Here is a 24,690-nt window from a genome sequence, read left to right as displayed (position 1 = left end):
AGTAATTCCAAAATATGAATGAAGGACTTATTTTTATGTGTTTCATGTTTATGTAAACGTGGAAAATTTCTCTGCTGTTAAAAAGGTAAAGGATTAATGTGACTTTTTAATTTAATGTATTTTTGATTTTAATGTATCAAAAATAAAACCCTGCAGCTTAATTGTCACAATAAATCTTCCACTTCTAATAGAGTTTTTAAAATACCATTATAAAACTGAAAGCTTCTAAATGAGAAGTGCTAACCTACATCCCCATGCTGGTGCCCTTTCATTTAAAATGTATTTTATATGTTAAAAATATTTTCGATTTTCTATTTACAAGAATCAGGGAAGGCACTTAACACCACTGAAATAACACAATTTTAGGTGCAGTTTAACAAAGCAGCAATAGGACAAAACTAATAACTAGAGCCTGAGTGAGCTATTATATACAAATCATTAATTCAAACCTTTAGGGTAAAAAAAGCTCATTATTCACCGAGAAGTTAATCCGGTTTGTTGCCTAACTCAGAAATAGCTTTCCTCGCATTTTTAATGCGTGTACGCTATTCATTAATGAAACAAAAAAACTTACCCAAGACTTCATATCTATTATGTAAGTAAACATTACACTTTGATGTAAAAATTTACAATGTTCAGAGGTTCATTTGAATTTCACATTCACATTACCACTGAGGAGATAAAAGAAATTTCTTTTATAATGCCATGTTTACTACTGTTTCCTTTGGCTTGTTACAACTAATTTATCCTTTAAATCAAGATCTCAAATTCAAACAACACACACTGCAAGAATAGTAATATTTTTAATTTCATTTAAATCAAGTTCACTGATCAAAATCACTGTCACATCAATGACTGAGGCAAGACTATTTTTCCATTCAATGCATTCTTTCAAATTCTCTGTTTTTCTGTTACACTAATACTAAGGACAAACAGTATCATTCCACAAAATTAAAAATAAATACTGAATTAAAGAAAGAAAGATTCTTCAAGGTAAAAATAGCACTGCAAGAAGAAAACACATTATGAAATCCCAAAATCACTACCAAAAAAAATCTGAAATTCAGTTGATAGTACTGCAAATGTACGTTACTACAAAAAGTAAACTCTTACATTTGTAATCCATACTTTTCACTGTTAATAGTAGGTAAATTGATGTGTATTATTTTTTCCACATTAGAGAATGAATATATTTAATCAATGAAAAATAAAATAGCTAGTTAACATATCTACATGTATAAAATCTACATAAATCAATGAGGCATCAAAAGAAACATCTGTGTTTTCTGACAGAAAACACATTTATCTATGCGCAGAAACAAGGCAGCATGATTTTAGTACACAACAAAATTCTTGTTCTCAGGAAAACACAAAGTTTTATAAATATGCATCCATTTTATTTCTATTTTTTTTTTTCTTAAGACAGGTTATTTGCTAAGTTTCTAGATGTGCATAGAAAATGAAAACCAGCTTTCTCTCTATTAATATGGGCACACTCCATAGTAATTTCTCATAGCACAATTATTAAAAAATATTTAAACAAATTCTGCCAGCTCTAATTTTTGCACAGTTGTAACACCTAATGTGTATTTTTCACTGAAAAATGGACAAAATAGGAACATTTCAGATGGATAAACTTCAAGAAACTATAAACAGGAAAACAAGACATTTAAAAAGTGAAAATACATAATTTTCCTAATTAGCTTTGATTACATCAATCGTCTGTGCTTTATAGCTTTTATAAATTATCTGAGTCTGTGAGGGAATTTTCAGTCAGCGCAATTATAGTTAGAATAACAGTATATCAAGGCAGCTTGTCAGTCAGACCCCTCTTATGGCACATTTTGAAATTTTGATCTTTCAAAGAAAATACAAAGAACTGCTCACCCGCCTCTCAAGTAACACCTGCAGGTGATACAGCTGTATTAGCATAATACTGTCCTGGATTTCAACATGTAAAGAATACAAAATTGCTATAAATCAACATTAAAGGCTAAAATGATTTTCTCAGCCATGCTAATTTATATTGGGAGAGATGCTGTTGTCCACAGATTTTTAATTTTACTTTAAATTGCCTTACTGCTATACACCAGAGAAACCATAATATAACTAAGACCAGAAAATATTCTTTAATCTTCAATATAAAATTAAATTTTGCTGGTTTTTCAATTTATCCAGAGACTTAGCACCACTTAAAACAGTGCTTTGTTCTATTCATTTTAATCAAATGTTATTTTAATTGGGTCTGCAAGGACATGTAGGAACTACTGCACCGTTGGGAGGAATCTAAGTTTTGATCTCCTGTTCTTAAATCTCTCACATCAGCCTGGGTTTTATTCTCACCTTTAACTTCCCTTCAGGCGTTATTCCCTAGGGTTCTACGACTCCAACTCCCAGTTCAGATTTGCTCAGAAGAATATCGTGTCTATCTCGGAGCAAGCCTTGTGGAAAGCAGAACTCGTAGGGACTTTTGTAGTTTTTGTACGGTCTGTGGGAAAGAGTTAAAGACTTACACGAGGCTCTTGGGAAACACTTCACACGGCAGATGGATGGGGCAAGAGGAAGGCAACCCCACTCAGCATGTAGTTTCATGATGTTTACGAGGGTTGCTGTTGTGCACACCCACCACAAGATCAGAGTATCTCCTTACGAAAAGAAGCAACAAATCAAGGCAGGACCTGAAGACAAACAGTTGGGAACGTATGTCTTGTCTCCCTCTCCCAGCCTGATCTCTCCTAAGCTCCTTTTCTTCTCAAAGGCAGACAGATGCTGCCTTTTCTTTCTTCCTGAAGGCTGTAAGCTAGTTCAGGACACCACCAGACTGGAGGAAGAGCAGTTTGCCATGCTGCTGAGGGAGTAGCCCTCTACAAAGAATGGTCCTGGGAAATAAAGTCCATCAAGGAACAAATCAATCAGACTTTAAATGAGAACACTCTATACCCCATATGGAGGCAAAGGCTTTGAGATATGGCTTTTCTCAGTAATAAAATACTAAATTAATAATAAAATACCCTCTTAAAGAGGGATGTTTCAACAGCTGAGACAAGCTGATAATAGCTAGTGATTCCTCTAGGAGCACTCCTCTCACAATCTGTATTCCTTTCTTCTTTTGTAGTACATTGACTCAGGCTGTTTCACTACAAAGATTTGGTAGTTCACCATTTTCTATCCTAAACCACATGATAAATTAGTTTATAATTATTCTACAATCAAGTTGGGTTCAATTTGTCCAGAGAACATATAGACTGAAACTAATAGATTCGTTCATCATCAGAGTAAAATTTGAAGCAGAAAATCAACTTACATCTCTAAGTGAATGAAAACAATGTCTTTAATATCAATACATTAAAATATTAAAAGAAATTGAGGTTGTGTTTGGTTTGTTGTTTGCTGTTGTTTTCTTTTTCTTTTTTGCTTAGCTTCTGTGTAATTGTCTTCTAATTTGAGGTCCTGAAACAGACTTCTCACACTGTTTTAGATGGAATTGGATCAAGCTCATGGAAGGGGTTATGTAAGGGGTTATGTCAAGTTGGTTCCTGTAGAACATTCACTGGACACAATGACAAAACCCTTGCAGCCAGAAGGAAAAAGCATAGAACAGGCATCAGCATGCTTTATGCTTTTTCCTTCTCCCAGAAGGAAAAAAGCATAAAACAGGCATCAACATGTTTAGGGCACATCAACAGGGCATAGGAATACTTTTCTTACAACCCTAAATAGCAGAAAAGGAAAAGAGTTTGTGTCTCTGTTAAGATGCACATCTTAAGGCTTTTTAGTGCATCATAGGGGATCTCTGAATTCACTCATCCCATTTTTAACTTCATAGCTGGATCTATAACAGCAGCTTGATGCTGTGGAAAGGGATTGTCTGGAAGCACCCCCTACAAAACTGTAGAGATGGTAAAGATGAAGTAAGACCTTTTCTCATTCTCCTTTAATCTTGATAGTGGGTTCCCAGCATTAGGCTGGGTCCAATAAATTATGTGTGTTTCGACACATAATGCTTGCTGCTGGGTAGCTGCCATGCAAGATAATAAAATTTCTGCTTAATTGAACCACATTCCCGTCTTCTTTAACAGCTTAAACTCTTGGCTGTTTTTAATACTGCAAGATATATTCACATGAGTATAGGCTGGGAAAAGTGTGATATACCTGTTGTTTAATACCAAAACCAGTATTTCCAGACATAAAGCCAACAGTTGGCATGACTGAGACACTCAGAACTTCAAACATACGCTTTCTCACATGTTTAATCAGAGAAAGTTTACCTAAGTCACTGCACTGGTTTAGCAGAGATATTGAATGTCATGGGGAAAACAGAAAGAGGAAGAAAAGACTCAAAGATTTAAAAATGAAAGAATAATAGTTTCAATATTGTTTAAAATTGAACAAATTCTAATGTATTTAGGTCAAGACACCTGTACCAAAAAAAGCATCTAATGAAATCTCAGTGAAGAAAACAAATACAATTAAACCTAAAATAACTTTATCACGGAGTAGAAATGAAGTTGCCCATACAATTCCCTTTGCTACTATAAAAGCATTATGGGCCAGAATAAGGGCTAGTTTCTGCCAGCAACTGAATTTGCAGTTTCCTGATCATCAAAGTACATCAACGAGGGTACATTTCAGTACTCTGTCTTCCACATATTCTATGCACTTGCAGGTATGAAAAGGGAGGTTCACGTACACTAGAACAACTACTTCCTTAAAAGCCACCCTCCTCTGCTTTGCTGCATTAGAGTTGGCTAATCTCCACAAAATAAAACAGAAACTGGGGGGAAGAGAGAGGGGACATTAGGGCTATCCACTCAATGATTACACTCCCGTTTTTGTAAGAGTGGTCCTTACAGTTGTCTCCAACGTTGCCTTTCTCTTGAGTGAGAATGTTGATACTTAAAACAGGGCGTATTTTCACACTAGGCTTGCTTTGATTTGATAACAAGCAGTTTCCAAGAAGATAGGGAGGTGCTGAGCTCTTCTTCAGTGCTTCACTGCAACTTCCTGCCCTCTCTCCTTACATTTGATCTAGGAATTGTAGCATCCTCAAGTTCATTGATTCAGGAAAAAAGAAACCTAGGTAAGAAAACATAAGGTTCCGACCTGATAGAGATCACCCAAAAAGGACCACCTCTTTGGATGACATCTTCTTTTGGATGTCATGTTTTGAATGACAACCTGAAGCAGAACATCATGTGAAACTAGAGCCTCAACCTACATGTAAGTCCTCATGGAACCAAGCTGGGCCTTACTGAAGTATCCCCACTCTAAGTTGACTATTCCTCCCCACTGAAGCACTGGTGAAGAACATTCTTCAAAGCCAAGGAAAACAACTTAGAGCAGAGCCAAAGAAATTTCTAAAAGCACTGTCCAGTAGAATAAGAGCAATGTTGCTTTTGGCATGAACACTGCCCAAGAGGCATCTTGGTGTGTAGGTTATTCCAAAAAAAGATTTTAAAAAATGTATTTCATTTATATCTGAGTCTGATGTGACATTCTTTCAAAAGTAAATCAGAAGCTGCTTTTGTGCCTTTATAGCCTTTTTGTGCAGCACCCTAAGAAGAAGCTCACTTCCTCCGTTTCTGCCAGGGTCACTTTCTAGGTAGTGACACTTAATAGCCTCTGTCAAAGCTTCTTCCTCCCTTTCAGCATGGTGCTGTCTTCAATTGATTTGAAAATTTGCAGGAATACCTCTTTTTTTTTTTTTTTTTTTGAGTGGTAAGATGTTTAGCTCCTTAACTTTGTCACAAACAAAAAGCAGTAGCTACAGATGTCAGAATCACACTGCTTTAACAGAAGGCAATAAATAAGCTTTTTTTTTTTTTTGTACTCTAAAGGTAGTCAGCTACTCTAAATGTGAAACAACTAACAGCAGTGCTACCAACAATTATAGAAAGATATTGATAGACACTAGATTTTTTGCAGGAAGTGCTCTACTAACCCAGTTGTAATTTTAAAGGCACTGTGCTCAGAAATTCATAATTAAATTCTTTACACATGGTTTTCTTTCATACAGATTTCAGTGAAAAAGATATTAACCTTTCTTAATGAAAGAAAGCACACTTTATGAACAGAGGTGAATGCACTCCCTTGGTAGTGAGAGTAGGTAGAGTCTTTCCATTTGCCACTTGACTGAGATTAAGTGCTGCAGTAGGCAGACACAAAAGGACCTTTCTAGTTCCCAGAGAGCTTGTCCATCCCTTTTCCAGCCTCTCACAACTTGCTTTAAAGGAAATTATATAACAAGTGGGGATGAAAGAATTTCTGAATAATCCACAGAACCCATTTTTATTATATTTTGCCAGGCAGCATATTTAATTTATTCTCTCATTTTGCCACTAGGATAGGTCAGTATAAATTTTCTGTATAAAGTCAGTATAAAAACCTAGTATAATTTTTAACATGAGAAGGATGTATCTTCTTTCAAAATACTTTTTCCTTGTTAATTCATGGCTATTTTGGTGGCATTTCAAAAACTAATGAATACACTGACAGATGACTGGGTGACACCTTTCAAAGAACTGTTTTCACTTTCTGTGGCTAAACATTTGACAGTTTTCTTGCAGAAATGTGTTTCCTGAATAACACTTCATAGAAATTCAACAAAAAGGAACTATACTCCAAACTTGTAAAAGCCAAAACCACATGAACTGCAATTATTTTAGAAACTAAGTGGCCATCAATATTTGTATATCCAGTCTTTGTTTTCTTGTTCTAGCACTGTACACTGTCATTATCTGTTCTTTCAGCAGTATTAAAAGGCTTTAGAAACTGCTGATACTCAGCCATTTACTCTTTAGTAAAGCCAGAGAGCTTTAAAACATTACCAGACCACAGCACGTATCAAAAGACACTTAAGCTACTGCAAAACAGGGCTCCTGACACCAGACAGATGACATTACTGAGCCATTACAGTGCTCACATCTGCTGATTTTTAGAAGATCCACGAGGCTTCATGAATCCCAAAACAAAAGCCTCTGTGGAATAAATGTGAGATGACATATTCTTCATTATGCATTATGTAACAACGTTTCTGCTTCAGAATCCACAAATTGTAGAGATTAATCATTTAATAAAAGCCTGAAAGTGTTGGTGCCTTTCCAAATATAATAGTTTGTCTATTTCGCAAAGGGCTTAAATGGATTGGAAAAAAAAGTATAAGGTTTTTTTTTTTTGGATGATCTTCATACTACAAATTTTAGATTTCATCTCTTGCAACAAAAAGGGTATGCAATCCCTGGTGTTTAATTAGAAGTCTGAAATCCCTTGCTACATTTTACCATTCTTATAGGGATCCCAAATGAATGCAAAGTGATGCTATAAGCATTTCTTTCCCCCTGATGATAGTGCCCATACAGACCAATGCAGTACTTTACTCATCAAGCTATAAGGTCAGTGAGATTTTAGGTCAGCTCCACTTAAAACTGATGTTGCTCTTCTTGCCTCTGCCATTTAAGTTTGGTGCCAAACTTTTTAGTTTTCCATACTTAGACTTATAATGCTAGCGTGTGTTCCCCAAATCCACATGACAAAACCAGAGCCATTATTCCCAGCTCCTCAGCAACTTATACTGGCTTCTGGTCCACCACTGCAGGTTTGTGCCAAATTTAATTTAACCTCAACACTAACAAACTATGGGTAGTGTAAGGTTACAGACAAAAGTCTTCTTCCAGGCAGTTCAATAAAGGACTCGTAAAAACTTAAGTAGGTAAATGATCAAATGAGCAATTCCGATAGCTCTCACAGGACAGCAGGGACAGCAGCACCCACCGGCAGGGAGAAAGGCAGGCAGGCTGATCGGCAGTAAGATCTGCTGGCTCAGCTGTTTGAAGGACTTCTCTACACCCATCTGCTACATGATTAGTTGAGAAGTCACCATGTTATAAAGCAACAGTTACACCAACACAGGCTGGTGTGCTCCTTCAATCATTTCCCAATGTGAATGGATGGCAAAGAATTGTCGTACCTGTAAAAACAATAGTGTTGTAACTACTGTTTAGTGACAAAGTCCAAGAATGGGCCAGATGTGTTTGCTATGTGAGGCATCACAGAAGGCTTCTCCTGTCCTGCCATAGCCACTCACCTTTCAAATAAATATAGTTGAATAAAGCATAGACATCTTTGCTTGGGTCTTTGTGGGTCTTCCTCTTACATAGACTAGTACATATACAATGAGCTTGCCAAAAATCAACTAAGCAAGTATATTAAATCATTTAAAGCTTATTCCCTCAGTTTTCATACACCCACCAGAATGCAATGATGTGATGAGAATGCAATCTCACCACAGACATCCCATAATAATGGATGATATCCTAACTGAAGTAAGGTCAACAGGAATTCTGTTCCTGAGTTCACTTAGAGGGGATTGCACCCAAACATGCTTCTCAAATCAAATAAGGGACCTATTGGGTACAAGAACCAAAGAGCTGCAGACCCTGCTGCAGAATGAGCGCCTCCAGGAAACAAAACGGTGGTCACGCCATACTGACATGCTTTAAGCTCAGGAGAGCAACCCATTTTCCTGACTTCTGTGAGAAGAGAGCAGGGTGCAAGAGAGTGCCTGCTAGCAAAGGTGCCGTGCACACCCTGTCTCACCCACCCCTGGGAAGAGACTGTCACTCATAGGGCACCTCACAGGCAGCTGCTGGCTGAACAGGCAAGTAGGGCAGCCACATGAGTAACAGAGATAAACGCTGCCATTTGTCAAGGTATGAATGCACACACCACACCTGTATCGACCTCACAGTCTGGTTGTGTCCTAAGTCTGTGTTCTTTGTAACTCTTCTCTCCTATGCTCACTTCTCTACATGATATCCTTTCTTGAAGGTGCCCTGCAGACCTGAATGCAAGGTCGATAGCCCACAGAGGAGTCCTCCACTGAGGTTGCTATGATTGTTGTCACAATCTGCAACTCAGTGTTTGTAGCATTTGATCACTTACATTCTCGGAGGGAAGAAAACATTGTTTTCGAACAGTTAAGTCATTTCACCAGCTGAAAGCTATGCAACTCTGGGGATATTCACTGACAAATGTGATGATAAACAAGCTCAGAATTTCAAATACTGTATGCACAAGCCACAGAATCCTACTCGAACACTTAGGACCAAACCAAGAAACAACTGACACAGGCTTCCCAGCACTGAAAAGTAAGGACGTATGCGCTTCGCATCGCTGGTCTGGGCATCTACGTCTCCCATTACAGTGAACACAACATGAAAGAGGCAGATACAGTACTTGTGCACAGTACTCACAACAGTCTCAGGGAGGAAATACCTAACACAACCAACAGAAACTACTGGGAAAAAAATAATTCTTTCTCCTGAGAGTTTTAACTACAGTTATATCAGCATGAAACCAGAAACCAGAGCTGAAAACCTCTTGTACAGTATGAGACTACAGTATGACTGAGCATGGAAGAAGGAAGTTGTAACACTGTGCACAGTAGTATATAGAATCATTAGGGTTGGAAAAGACCTCCAAGATCATCTGGTTCAGCCGTTCCCCTACCACCAATGTCACCCATTAAATCATGTCCGTGAGCACCACATCCAACCTTTCCTTTAACACCCCCAGGGACCATGACTCCACCACCTCCTTGGGCAACCCGTGCCAATGCCTGACTGCTCTTTCTGAAGAGAAATTTCTCCTAATTTCCAACCTGAACCTCCCCTGGTGCAACTTGAGGCCATTCTCTCTAGTCGTATCACTGCTTACCTGTGAGAAGAGGGCGACCCCCAGTTCCCCACAACTTCCTTTCAGGTAGTTGTACTTGAAAGCAATGCAATGATGAAGTAGGAGGAAACCTATATCCCAGGCTTTTTTCTGTCCAGGTTTAAGTTAGTAAAGGGCCATAATCACAAGACTCTAAGCAATTTATATTTCTTCTGTTGTTGAGCCTTTATGCAATCAAGGAAACCCAAATAAATGCATCTATAGATTATGAACTGTAAATAATAACAGGATAGTATCTTCCAAAATCTAGGTATCCCCTTCTGTAGGACTTCCCTGGAATAGCAGGCCCATACTCTGATACACCACTTGATGCTTTCCGGAAGCTACTTCTGATGCTCAGCTCAGCCCTATTTGGCAAACAGTACATCCTGCTACAGCATGTTTGTGAGAAAGAACAGAATTCAGCATTTACCTTGGGTCTTTCAAGTAAAACAGTTACATCGACAAAAAAAAAATACCTTTATTCACTTTGATATGGCACAATAAAAATTCAGAGGTTTAAGGAAGCTTTTTTTGTGGTTATCCCCCTTTTATATACTACAGGAAAGTTCTCATAGCAAAATGCAATTACATAAAATTCCCTCCCACTCCACCAGCCCTTCCAGTTCCTCAAAAGATAAGGCTTTAAATTAGCCATTAGATCTCATTTCAGTTTCAAGATGCATTATCTAAATGTTGCAGTAATGCTGGGAAAAGGCAAGGATGGTGATGGCTGTTTAAGTCAGTATAGCACATTTGTTTCTGGTAAGCCTTTAGTATGACTGCTTCTATAGAACATATAAAATATATTTTATAGAATATATAGGCTAAACCCTTCCCAGTTTTGTTTCCTACGTATCTGTGCTCCAGCACCTTCACATAGGCTACCAGCATGATTTTTGCAACAATGGTATGAAGAATGAAGCTTTTAAAATCTTTTTCATAACTTACTTATGGGAAACCAGTGAGCAAGTGTAAAACACCATGAAAGGACGACTTGGGTTTTGGAAATAATAGGTGTGGATCTAGTTTCTTTATAGTTTAAGCATGAGTTACTGATCACTTTTCAGTAGCAGTGCCAAAAAATGAGTCAAACAAAATGCCTTGTCAACTTTCTAAACTAGTGTTAATTTTCAACTGACGAAACAAAGAAAACTTTTGTATGGAGCAAACTGATTTTACAGCTCAAAAAGTTTAGTTTTTAAGTTAAAAACTGATAGCAGCATAATCTACGAAAATGCTGAGAATCACAACTGTATTTCACATTAGATATTGTTTTGGGTGAACTGTGTAAAGCAAGAAGCAAGGTTCAGTTGTTAACTTAGAAAAAAAAATAGTTTATGGCTTCCTTTGAATCCCACTTCCACTTTTAATATCTGCAGGCTGCGGGAATATTTTGTTTCTTTCCAGCATTTTTTATATATTAACAGAATTCACAAACATTTCACTAACCAAGGATCTGATGTGGTACATTTAGAACTTATACTTCCCAACGTTCCTTAACCATCTCATTGTTATTGCAAGTATTTGCATACAATCACAGAACGCTTTGGGTTGGAAGGGACCTTAAAGACTACCCAGCTCCAACCCCCTGCCATGGCAGGGACACCTCCCACCAGACCAGGTTGCCCAAAGCCCCATCCAGCCTGGCCTTGAACACCTCCAGGGATGGGGCATCCACAGCTGCTCTGGTGTTCTGGTGCCTCACCACCCTCTGCATGAAGAATTTCTTCCTTCCTCATATCTAACCTAAATCTACCCTCTTTTAGTTTATATCCATTACTCCTTGTCCTATCACTACAACCCCTGACAAAGAGTCCCTCCCCAGCTTTCCTGTAGGCCCCTTTAGGGACCGGCAGGATGCTGTAAGGTCTCCCTGGACCCTTCTCTTCTCCAGGCTGAACAACCCCAACTCCCTCAGCCTGTCCTCATAGGAGAGGTGCTCCAGCCCTCTGATCATCACTCATCCAAAGAATAAAAAAAATAGTGTGAACTCCCAAAGACACCAAAATACGATATTTACTCTTTCAGTAGGAAATACTGTGTATCTAATGCTACCCTTTAAGTATGTCAATGATACAGCTCTACTGCAGTGCAAGTGCTTGAAAGACATGAACTAGCAGACGCACGCTGCCCTTCTGCAGTCTGCTTTTCTAGATGTGAAGAAGCTTCAATTCCTTCAAATGCTGTGTGGCCTTAGAGCTACTATTTCAGTTAGAGGACTGGAGAAACTTGCCTGAACAAACTTCCTGAAAAAAAGTAGGAAAATACAACAGTTGATGGCAAGTTATTTGAAAAAATACCTACAGGGCTTAAATCATCCTCGCAACATTTTTCCTCTCTTTTCTCTGGCTGGAAAACATCCATTCCTGCCAGCCAAACAGCCATTTTTCCTTTGAAGTACTTCCTGAGAATTTAATTGCCTATTAAATTGCTAACAAAACTTTCAAGTTGTAGACCAGCCCTGAGAGACTCCAGAGGGAAGGAACAAACAGCCTCTAAGCCCTACACATCTTTCCACGGTCAGTGCGGAGGGCAGAGCTGCTCTGTTGGCCTCCAGCCATAGAATCAAATTTTGTCTGGACGAGGCTCACCAAGATAAATGCAGACCGGTACAGGAGGTGGCAGTTCCCACTGAATGCAGTCCGACGTTATGCCTGAGCAGTGCTTTTGAGAACTGAGATGCTTAGTCATATAAATTGTGGATCTAGCTACATAAGCACTGCACCTCAAATTTGAAAAGGTATAATATTTGAAAATGTGTTTCTTACTCAATTCAAGTATCTACCTTATTTATACTTCATTACATAGTTCTTTCATTCTTGGCAGGTTCTCTAAATTGACTGTTTACCATCAAGTTGTCAAGGTTCAAATGACGACAACATAAGAAATACAGAAGGGAGGAGCATCCAGTTAATAAAAATATAAATATATATAAGTTACTAAGTTATAACTAGTTTCTAGTTTAGTAACTAGCTTTTTATTACATGAAAGAATTTTAGATTCTCAGTTTTGTAACTTCTCAAAATGACTAGTTTTCCATAATAACGTAAAAGGACTCAAAATTCTTGCAAGGCAGGGGATGCAAAGCCAAACTGAGCAATTTATTTTCAAAGAGAATGCCAAATAGTTGTAGTAACTACCCTAAAAGTGATGACGTTGTTGCATAATACTGTAAACTACGCACCTCATGTAATTCAGGAAAATCTATTATCTGTCAGGAGCGTGTAAATTGAAATAATACAGAATTGCAGCAGTGCCTAGGGTGGTATGAATAATCTATTTATTTTTTGAAGTTTAGAAACAACTCTACAAAAAAAAGATGTTCACACTAGAATACAGACTGTTAATCATACTTGACACATTTTTTGAATATTCTAGTAAATACTTTTTAAATTGCCAATTCAGAAAAATCAAGATTTGTAAACACCAGATACTCAATTCAGGGTGTTGGAACACAAAGGGCTAACTGTTATTTCATTTTTAATCAAAGACAAGCTTTTTGCAAACAAACTCATACTTCTACAAATATAAAGATACTGCTTCGAATTTTATATTTCAGAATCTTCATATAATTTATTATTGTACTGCTTTTATACTTCACTGAGAAGCTTCTTCTATTGAATGCTTTATAACCTTTGTAGCTACTTGGGTATGTCCTAGCAACACAACAGCTAGAAAAGCTCAGAAAAAATAAAATAAAATAAAGCAGCAGGTGAGTAGCAGACATTAAAAGATCTACAAATATGGTAAATAATTTAAGAGAAACAACGGAAATTGAAAATACTTTAGAAGCTCCAATCTATGCCTCTATATTCCCCAGATTTGTCCCTGAATTCTCCATCATTTTTTACAATGCTGAAATACATGTACATTTGTAGGATAAAGAATGGGAACAGAAATCAAGAAGGGGTCTTAAATCATAGCCTGAAAAAAAAGTATCATTTACCTTAGAAGCTATGACTATTAAAGTCGACCCATGCTACTCTGCAAATGAGTTCTGGCATGGTATGTAGATCTGTAGGTTTCAGATAAACAAGAAGTAATGTGTTCAGTGTAGATGGTTTGGGTTTCCATGCAAGACAAGTCTAACAGAGATTTTTCTTCATGAACTTTATGCCTGAAAGAACGGGACAGATGCCAAAGGTTTTTTACATCTCTTTGCTGTGAACAAGACATATTTCAGCACATGCACACATCATATTTTAGAAAGTAGATTACGTTATGAGAACCCTAGTGAAACTAAACTGTTAGAAGTTGGGCCTGACTTGCTTGCAGAGGCACATGTGGAGTCATCTGGAGGGAAAAAGGCAGGGCAACCCAACAGTGCTCCTTCAGGTTGCCAAAAGGAGCAAGAGATACTAAAGCTGCTTTTCTTATGAGCCTCCTGAGCCTCTTGATTGCAAACAGGCCAGATCGCTTAACAGAGGAAGAAAAGAGCCCCATGGACAACTGTCCTGAGATAGGGCACCAGCCTCCTCTTCCTCCTATGAAGAGAGTAGAGGTAGGCAAGAAATTAATTCTGGTTGATGTACATACAGCATCACGTTGAGAGAAGTGCAGGGCATGAGAAATAAATACACAAATGCTGTTACTTAACATTTTTGTACATTTCAGAAGGTTCATTCTACTAAGGAGCATCTGAGGCTCAGGATATGTAAAACGTTTGGATACTAGTGGGTGGAACAATAAATACATACAAATGTTATTATTTATTATTATTATTATTATTTTTCCCTGGGGATAGTACAACAAAATATTGTCCAGGATTTTTAAGACTGTAGCAAAGTCAGAAACTAACGCTCATTCAAAGGAGTAATTACTTCAGCAGTCAATAATCTTCTGTCCATTTTATGCCTTCCCTTGGTGTTACTCCCTGATTCTGATATAGTGGAACTGACAAGGAGATATTGGGGGAGGAAGAAAAAAAAGGGGGAATTGAGTTACAAGCCTCTACTTGCCTTTTATTCTTTCTATGATAAGCACAGATCTGGATTTGTTAGCCCATCATATCCCTATCTTCTTAGAAATAAATCCATACATTCCAGATACCTCTTCATCTACTAACAAATTTTAACAGTGATAACGTGAACATCTTGTTTCAGAGATCAACATGCAGCATAACCAATAGCATAAAAATGATCTGAAGTCTTAAAGCTTTTAGAATATGATTTCCTTGAAATAAATAGAAAAAAAATAAGTGTTACATTATGTCAAGCACTTAAATATTTGTAGATATTTAGACATAATACACTCCTGTTGCAAAAAAAAAAAATCAGATAGTTAAGGGGCTATCTGCACTGCTCTGCAAAAGGACATATATCGACTTTACAGGATATTGTTTAGAAAGTGAAGCATGTATCAATGAAGAAAGTATTTAAAAATATAACTCTATTATTCTTATATATATCTTTCTTCTTCTTCTTCTTCTTCTTCTTCTGAAAGAAAGAAGGAAAGAAAGAAAGAAGGAAAGAAAGAAAGAAAGAACTTCTTTACTGAAAGGGTTGTTAGACACCGGAACAGGCTGCCCAGCGAAGTGGTGGAGTCACCATCCCTGGAGGTCTTTAAAAGACGTTTAGATGTAGAGCTTAGGGATATGGTTTAGTGGGGACTGTTAGTGTTAGGTCAGAGGTTGGACTCGATGATCTAGAGGTCTCTTCCAACCTAGAAATTCTGTGATTCTGTGATTCTGTGATCATCCTTCAACAAAGGCTGAAGCCCTCCGGATATTAAAATGTACATTTGCTGCCTTAACTCATTATCCATTACATTTTATTGATGCATAAATCTTTCCAGCTCATCCACTAATAATGCCTGTTCATTACATTTACTAACTATTCTATAAACCTGTAATAAAACCAAGAAACTTAATCTTCTTTTATTATTTTAGATAGTGATAAAAAATAGTGACTTAGAAAGCAGTTTATCCTTGTCCATATTGAGCTGTTATCCTTCGCCCTTTATATCCTGCTGTAATCCATTCCAGTGGTCTTTTCCTAATTGATTTTGTAAGCTCATCTTCTGTGTCGTACAGTATCACAAGTTTTTCTGAAATCTGAATTAATTACATCCTTTGTTTCAGATTCCTTGTTTATTACTTCATACAAGTGGAAATATGAGCAGGAGCTTATGCACTGGGAAACCACTCTATAACAAATTCAACACTGTCAAGCCTTCCCTGTGACAGACCAAAGGAAGAAGATGTATTTGGGGTTTTCTTCCCAATGCTGCAGTCTCTTTCAGCACTATGTTTCTTTGCCCATTTCTCATGTTAATGTGTTACATAAGATATTTACTAATACAAACTTTAAACAAATAAGAGGTATAAACAAATAGACTTTAAACAAATAAGTATAATGTTGCCCTACAGTACCTTAGTATTTTTATAAACTATCAAGTCAGGGCTTCACTTGGTGTTACTTTTGTACATTCCTAATACCAAGCCCTAGACTCAAAGAGAAATCAAAACAGGGAAGAGGGTGTGAAAGAATAACTGCCATGTGGCTGATGAACAAAAAAGAAAAGCATGTGGATGAATGTTTTGCAAGACTGTAAGCCTCACAAATAAGAGGTCCTGTTGAGTATAAACCTGGTCAAAGCATGATAACAAAAAGATTAAGTCTGGACACTTGTTTTTGCCTTTGGCTGCAGCACCAGGTTAAAATAATCCTGCCTTTAGGTGTGATTGCTTTTTGTTATGCTTAATTTAACTCTGAAATTCTAGGACTTATGCCTAAACAGACTATAAATTTATCAGCTAGTTTGATTTGCTTTATTCTTGTATTTCAAGAATAATTCTAAAACATTTTACTCCCATCTCCTGTATAGGAAAAACTAACCCAGGGGGACTGTAGGGGTGGCCTCTATGTGCAGAGCCCAGCAGCTGCCCCATGTTAGATAAGGGCCAGTTTCAGCCAGCTCCAAAGGGATCTGCTGCTACCCAGAGCTGAGTCAGTAAGAGATGTTTGTGCATCTTGGAGAGCAGTTTTAAGAAAGGGGGAAAACCTGCTGCACAACAGCAGCTGGGGGAGAGAGGAGTGAGAAGCAGCCCTGCAGACCCTCAGGTCAGTGCAGGAGAGCAGGTGGCAGAGATGAAGTGTCAGGGACTGACCACAGCCCCCATTCCCTGTTCCCCTGTGCTGTTGAGGGGATGAGGTGGAAGAGGGTGAATAGGGGGGAAGGTGTTTTTAGTTTGGTTTAATTTCTGACTGTTCTAGTCTGCTAGAGAGATTAATATAATTTATTGCCTATCGCTATGCTGAGACTGTTTTGCCCATGATGATAATTGCCCTTGAGCTCTTCCCATCTTTTTTTTTTTTCTCTCCTTTTTTGTTTGAGGAGGGGGAGTTAGAGAGCAGTTGCAATGCAGTTCAGCTCCCCAGCAGGGTAAAACCACCACTGTAGTTCACCAGATTTTTTTCTACAATAGATGCTCCTTTAAGATTTCATATAAATGTCTTCTACACTTCCTATTTAAAGCTAATAAGCAGTATTAAACTATTTAATTCTTACTTTCATATTTCTTGTTTCAGCCTGCATCTTTTGCTCTAGTCTCTTACCTTTCCACTATTTCCCCTCACACGAGGTAGTAGTACTAAACTAAACAATCAGCCCTTGCTCGATACGACTGGGTACATTTTATATTTATATATATATGTGCAGCATGAAGTCCCAATCACAACAGAAGACAGTTTCACACATATGCGTGCCAATCACAGCAAGAGAAGGAGGGGGCAGGAACAAAAGCATAGTCAGCAGATTGAAGAAAAGTATGCAACTGCTCTACTTGATATTCATGAGGTATTTATTCATCTTGAAAACTGTGTCTGGTTTTGGGTCCTTCACTGAGGAACTTGGAGTCCAGCGAACAGCTGCTTTGATGTTCAAGGAGCACATAATGTACAAGGATGCTCAGAAAATTGAGTTTGTTGTAGCTGGAAAAAAAGAAGGCTAAGAAGGAACCTAATCAGTCTTCCACTCCAAAAGCAAGGTTTCAGAAAATGTAGACTTCTTCAAGGTGCACTACGAAAGGCCAAGAAACTTGAGAACTCACAAGGTGAAGCGAGAAGTCCAATCGAACCTGAACAAAAAATTCTCCAAGGAAAGCAGTTAAGCATATGACTAAGTTGTCCAAGGAGGCTGTAGAATCCCCCCCCCTTTGGAGATTTCTAAAATAAATGAGACTAAGCCCTGAACGTTCTGCTCTGACTACAGTCTGCCTTGCTTTGTACAAGAGGTTGGACTAGATGACTTCCAAGCCCACCAGAAGACCTTAAAACCTAAATTATTTTATGATTCTATTAATTGCATAGACTGAAGAGTCTTTGAAGATCAAATGATATATATTTGCCAGACAGAGTAGCTGTGATAAGTAAAACCACCTGTATAAGTCTCACTTAAGCTTCCACTGAGGAATTGTAGGGGAAAAATGTTATTAACCACACTATTAAGCCTCAATGAAGTTGCCACTTAAAAGTTGCATGGACACACTTAAAAAAAAAAATCTGCAGTTGGAACTTAAATTTATTTATTTATTTTTAATACCAGTGTACTTAAACATTTGCTTTATTCTGTCAGGTCTGTAAAAATGGTTATCATTTCCTCTTCCCTACTCCCCCTGGATTTTGCTTTACAAAACAGAGATATGCAAAATGCATTCACTGAGAAACCCTAAGACGGAATCTAGTTTCTCTTCTATAATCAAAACATGATTAGCTACAGGTGGTGTCATTAGACACTGGAAAAGAATCTACTGAAAAAAAGAAAACAGCATTTATGTTAAAGACAGTACTTTATCTTGGCTTCTAGTTATATCTACTGACATACTTACAACAGATGATGTTTGAGTATACCAATTTTAAAATAATGGCTTTACCAATATTTAAAATGGTTTAAATTATTCCTCTTAATGATGCAGAAAAGGACTTCCCAGGTTGCAAATAAATAAATTTTGGGTAAAATATTTCCAAGCTCTGGAAGGTATGTTTTTTCTGTTGTTATGGTTGTTTTGTTGATTTTTTTTTTTTTTATTACTGTTGGAGCTTATCCAAGCATTCAGTAAGAGCATCTGATATGTAATTTTCTTTCCCAGTTTAATAATAATATATATATTATATATATATCTATATATATATGATATAATAATAACAGTATAATATTTTTAAATAAAATTTCAGAATTAGAGCGCCCCTAAGAGCTAGCATTGAAAGACAGAAAAGGTGCAATCATGGATCTCTGGAAAGCAAAGGTTGGATATCATTTGGACATACTAACGGATCATCCAGGCACAAAAGAAACTGCAAAACAGGAGGCTCTGCTTGAATATCAGGAAACACTTTTTTACTCTGAGGGTGACTGAGATCTGGAAAAGCTTCCCTGTGGCAGTGGTGGAATCCCAATCCTTGGAGATGCTCAAAAGGCATCTGAACATGGTCCTGGAAAGTCTGCTCTGTGAGGCCATGCTTGAGCAAGGAACTTGGACAAGATGACCTCAACCATTTTGAGATTCTGTAACCACGCATTTTGTTACAAGGGCAAAAACATTTGGAAATAAATAAAGCTAACTAAAAAGTTATTACTGAGAGTTCTAGCTTTTTCATTACTTTTATTCTTTTAGTATCAAGAAGCAAAAACAACAAAATATTTCTCTTAAAGCTGGGCACTTCATACTAACGATAGTATATACTAAAATAGATCACCAACAGTGGGAATGGGTGAAACAATTTTCAAAGGAACAGTAATATTCTAACTTGACTAAGCAAATTGGAAAGAAGAACAGAAAGCAGCTGCAAAACACACAGGTTGAAGTTCCACTAACAGATCATAAATTCACTGATCTCCTATTCCCGCTCCTTTCTACATACTGCTACCTTCCCTGCTCTTTGCACTTACACACCAACTCTACACACAGGTAGGCAGATGAGACAATTGTCAGAATTCAAGTTGCCTACCAAAAATTTTCTTCCTTAAACAACCATGCTGTTAATTTATCTGAGGTATCCAAGCACCTAAGATGAGATGTAATAAACCCAGGTCTTAATATTTGCGTTTGCTGCTTTCTGTGTTTAACAGTCACTCTTCATGGGATTTTAGTGAATGCATATGCAGCACAGAACAAGAAGTCTGCATTCAAATATGTTCTCAAGTTCCTTCACCATTATTTCTCCCACAGGAAGTTGAAAGCTCAGAAATTTTTTCAGAGCAAAAATAGAACAAAGACCAATCCCAACTAAAATTATTTTTAAAATGTTGTAGAGTGTTCATTTATGACTTTGGTTGTTCTCATGATTGCCACAGGAATCACCTCAAATTTGCAATAATGTACATGTATGTAGCATAAAAGAAATACTCAGTATTTCTCTGTTTAACAAAGCTTTGATTGATACTGGAGCCTGTACTGTTAAACATCTTTGTTTAAAGCTTTAAACAACAGGCTGAACAACAGCCCAACAGGTACCTCATGAGGTTCGACAAAAGGAAATACAAAGTCCTCCACCTGGGGAGAACAACCCCAGGCAGCAGCACAGGCTGGGGCTGACCAGCTGGAAAGCAGCTCAGCAGAAAAGCACCTGGGGGTCCTGGTGGACTATGAGTTGGCCATGAGCCAGCAGGGTGCCCTTGAAGCAGAGAAGACCAACAGTATCCTGGATTGCATTAGTAAAAATGTTGCCAGCAGGTCAAAATAAGACATCTTTCCCCTCTCCTCAGCACTGGTGAAACATATTCAGAGTGGTGTGTCCACTCACGAGCTCCACAGTACAAGTGAAATGCAGGCATACTGGAGTGAATCCAGTGAAGAACCATAAAAAAAATTAATGGATTGGAGCATCTGATCTCTTAGGTGATACTGAAAAATCTGGGACTCTAGCCTGAAGAAGAGGATGCTTGAAGATATCTTGAATAATGTATTTATACCATGTGTATAAATATCTGATGGGGCGGGGCTAAAGAACATTTCTCAGTGGTGCTCTGAGGCAGGACAAGAAGCAATGGGTACAAATTAAAACAGATGAACTTCCATCTGAACACAAGAAAGCACTTTTCTACTTTGAAGGCAGTCAAACATTTGAACCAATTGTCCAAACAACAAGCTGCTCTAGTTGACTGTGCAGCAGAGATGGAGTTGGACTAGATGATCTCTACACATCTCTTCCAACCCCAAGTATTCTATAGTTCTTTGAGGGAGAGATGGAATGGGAGCAATTACACCTGAGTAACATGGACTTAGTGTCAGTTGTCTTCTTTGCTCAGAGCATGCCTTCAGTAAGTTGAAACTGTTTCCTTGCACATCAGTTGCCTATATCTGATTGCATTCTATGAAAACAAGTTGTGTATTAGACTTAGGAAAGGACTCACTGTACAAATATAGCTAAACCATTTTTTTTCTTTTCCATGCATCCCTGATGCAAAAGACTCTAGCTCTAACCAGTATGAGAACTATGTAAATACAGAAAATGAGCAAATACGATGTGTTGTTTGTTTTTTTTTTCCACCAATCAAGTCTCTTTATTATAATCTACTATATCATCTATTTCTATCAGCATACATCCATCTCCTCAATGGATTTTTTTTGCCTCCCCTCCAGTCAGCACTCAAGCATTAATGATATTTTAACCAAAACAGTCTAGGGAGAGGTCATCCTTCTTCCTTCCTAATGCTTGTTCTCTTGCAAGAAACTATAGACAGTTTTGCTTTACAACTGTAAGAAAAATGAAGGGAACCAAGAGAAAGTCCCAGAGAAAAGCTAGAACATCTCCCTCATGAGGAGCAGGCACCTGTGCACTGACCCAATTAGACATTCAAACACTTGTCACTTTGGAGCTGGCTGGTTGTCACTCATCCAAGTAGCCCCAGGGGGCCTATTGTATGGTGGCATTCCCTGACAGAAGAACTGGAGCTACGGAGGCAATGAGGGCACAGGGATAGGGTGCCAGGATCCTGGTGAGTGAAAGCAGCTAGCAGGAAAGCCAAAGAACCTTAGAGCTTCCTTAACTTGGTTACCATCCAAAAAGCCTTTCAGAATCTTCAATGGTTATCTTTTCAGAGCAGTCTAGTTTCAAAACCTTACAGTAACAGTCCTCGTTATGCAAAGCTACGTTTAACTCTTGAGTGACTAACACAAGAACACTTTCAGAAAAGATCCCTGAAAGATTAAAGTACCTTTGCTGGAGGGAAAAGATGGACTAAGTTTTACTTTCAGAAACACCACCAGCAAACAGTTCAGAAGTCAAAACTTTTCAGTGTCTATCTTCTCCTTTCTCTGTTTTAAACCTATTATTGACACTTTCAGATGTCCCTTCTGTTTGAACACATAAATGAGAGATAAACCATTGTGGAGCCATCCATGCCTACGCACTATGAAAGAAGTCTGTTTTAGCAGACTGCATACAATACTGTATTCAAGACCCCAAAATCAGATTTTTTGTTCAAAAGATTCAGATATTAAAACACAGATAACTATTCAGCAGTTACTTCTGACTTCGAGTAAGGCTATCTCTGTTCTTATACTGAAAGTTATTCAATTGAAATACAAGAGCACAGAGGGGTTGGAGGGCAATTGAAAAAAAATAATAAAAAAAAGAAAAGAAAAATCAAAGCTTATTTCAAAACTTCCAAAACAGGCATTTTAACCTTGGGATCTAAACCATGAGACTGAAGAGTTCAGAATGTCTCCACCACCAAATCTGTGATCTATCATGAAGAAAAAACTCTTTTGGTACAGAAATATTTTAAGTCCCTTCTAAATTCTGTTTTTCAGACCCACTTGTTTACTAGTTAACTTGTCCCGACACTTGTCCTCTCCAGCAAGGCACATCTGAGATGATTAAGCCTTCCTTTATTTATATGAAGCTACGAAATACTTATAGCTGCTCTCCTAGTAAATGTATCTGATTTGAGCTATTCAGGTAAAAGCTGTGACGATATTGTAAAAATTATATTAATCACAAGCTGTTAACCTAAACAAATGTGGAAATGCAGCTAAAAGCATAATACGACTATCTTGATAGTACTTAAAAGAAGCTATAGAAAGAAGAAACTTAATAAAGAAAAACTTAATGCCAGTAGCTTTTCTTCTCTATATTTGGCATGGGAAATTAAAATTTAAATAGAAAAAAATATCTTACCTTTGTACAAATAACTTCTGAGACAGATGGTCTATATAATTACTTTTCCTTCTTTCTTATTTGTTGTATGGCAGATTTTTACCTTATTGTCTTGCCTGCAAAAAAGTGATATAGAACCTGAAATCTTCATACAGGTCAATAATTACATTCACTGTTAAACTACAACAAATACCTCAGAAATGTCTTCATAATATAGCTGCAATGCTAAATCAGGTATGGTTTAAGTGATGTCAAGAGGAATGACATTGTACTAGGAACTAATTTATATATGCTGGGCTTAAGGAAAAATAAGAGGCATCGGGAACAAAAGAAGTATCATAGATTTCAAAATTATACTTTGCATTTAGCTCCCCAAAATAATGTAAACAGACCCATCCGATCAAACAAGGCCACCCATAAAGGTATACAGGTTTTTTTACAGTGTCAGTGAAAAACAGTCAGTGCTTCCCAAGACTTGACCAAGCCACTGGACACAACATCTTTTTGAAGTTCAGTAACTTAAGGCACATTGGGGTACCTCTCTCTCTTCAAGACCAGATGCTGCAGTGTGCTTTGGGATACAGATGCCCAAGCTTCTACTTAGAAATCAGCTGGTAGAGGTCAGAGCAGCACTGACAGCAAGCCTCTACTGCAGGAAAAGCTTTTGGTCACAGCACGTGCCCAGAAAGCAAGAGATCAGGGTTTATAGCCTATTCATAAACTGCCTGATCTCATGCTTTCTAGGAGAATATCCTAAATCCTAATTGAGGGATGAGACAGACAACCCTTCCCCCTCCAGCCAACCCCCCACATTAAAAGCACAATACAAGGAAAGAGGAAACAGCAGGTGAGGGCTTGTCTTCAATTCAGCTGTGACCTTCCTCATTTATTCATGAGAACTGTGCATGCACTACCACTATCAAGTCTTTGTTACTTTAACACCCTATTTTAGACATATTTGAGGCTTCGTTGAGAAAGAGGCTGTTTATTTTTTCACAGTTAAGCACACGTGGAGTTGAACACGTGAGTATGGTTCATGTAGGATCACAAATTTTGACAGTGAGCTACAAAAAATTTAGAACTGAGGATTCCCATGATAGTCCTCTGGCTTTACAGCACATGTTGCTCATCTGCAAATTCAGCTCTGCTTGCCACCTACAGTCTTTATTTCAGTGAACCAGTGACGAAGTGAAGCACCAGATTAGCATCTCTGCAGTCAAGCCACGTGCTATTTTATTTAGTGTACATAAAAGTACAAATTTTATCTGCAGAAAAACTTATTGTTTACTCTTATCTGCAGATGAGCACCATCTTGTAGGATGAAACAAGAGACTGCAAACTTAGTGATCCAGTAAGATTGGTTTAATTTGATAACACCGTCGAAGTTTCTTTCAGAGTATTTTAAAGAACATTTTTATTGCTAAATTGTTCTGTAACCTGGCAAAATCCTAAATGTTGAACAAACTCTCTTATAACTGTTTCTTACAGTAGCAAAATGCACTGTTCTCATAAATCGCTCTTCACCCTGCTCTTTCAAATCATATTGTTGCTCTTACATAATAAAGCACTGGAAAGAACATGTTATCTTTGTCACGTTGGAAGTTTGATATCTAGCATTTATTTCACCAGGGTGAAATTCACTTCATTGCCTTCACCTTCGCTCAAGCACTCAAACCCTTCCCTACCCATATTCTCTGGGGGGAACAGCTGCTTGCCCCCCAACCGGACCTGTATCAGCCACAGGCAACAGTGAACTTGCTTTCCGAACTGCTACAAGCATGCGGCTCCTAACTGACCAAAATGCTCAGGTATGACACTAATCAGACATATTCAACTTCTACGTGAAGATTCATCTACCCTACCACTCACGTTGCTT

At 37.8% G+C, this 24,690-nt stretch overlaps 1 protein-coding gene across 30 annotated transcripts in view; it reads right to left on the bottom strand.

Moving 5' to 3' along the window:
* NRCAM (neuronal cell adhesion molecule) overlaps positions 1–24,690 on the bottom strand; it is a 150,807-nt gene that overhangs the window by 78,024 nt on the left and 48,093 nt on the right. For 25 of the 30 annotated variants that reach the window (XM_072033813.1, XM_027457206.3, XM_027457145.3 and 22 more), the window contains exon 2: positions 22,836–22,930. The exons of 2 other annotated variants lie outside the window; for them this stretch is intronic. The gene's annotated coding sequence lies outside the window, so the exon portion shown is untranslated. Of the gene's footprint in view, positions 1–2,343; positions 2,489–22,835; positions 22,931–24,690 lie in introns of all 30 variants that reach the window. 3 more of the 30 variants (XM_072033756.1, XM_072033769.1, XM_072033774.1) reach the window with 2 other exon arrangements.

The sequence above is a fragment of the Anas platyrhynchos genome, chromosome 1, assembly GCF_047663525.1.
Source record: "Anas platyrhynchos isolate ZD024472 breed Pekin duck chromosome 1, IASCAAS_PekinDuck_T2T, whole genome shotgun sequence".
NCBI lineage: Eukaryota > Metazoa > Chordata > Aves > Anseriformes > Anatidae > Anas > Anas platyrhynchos.
The sequence above is the reverse complement of the archived record's forward strand: the minus strand, read 5'-3'. Positions and strand labels throughout refer to the sequence as shown.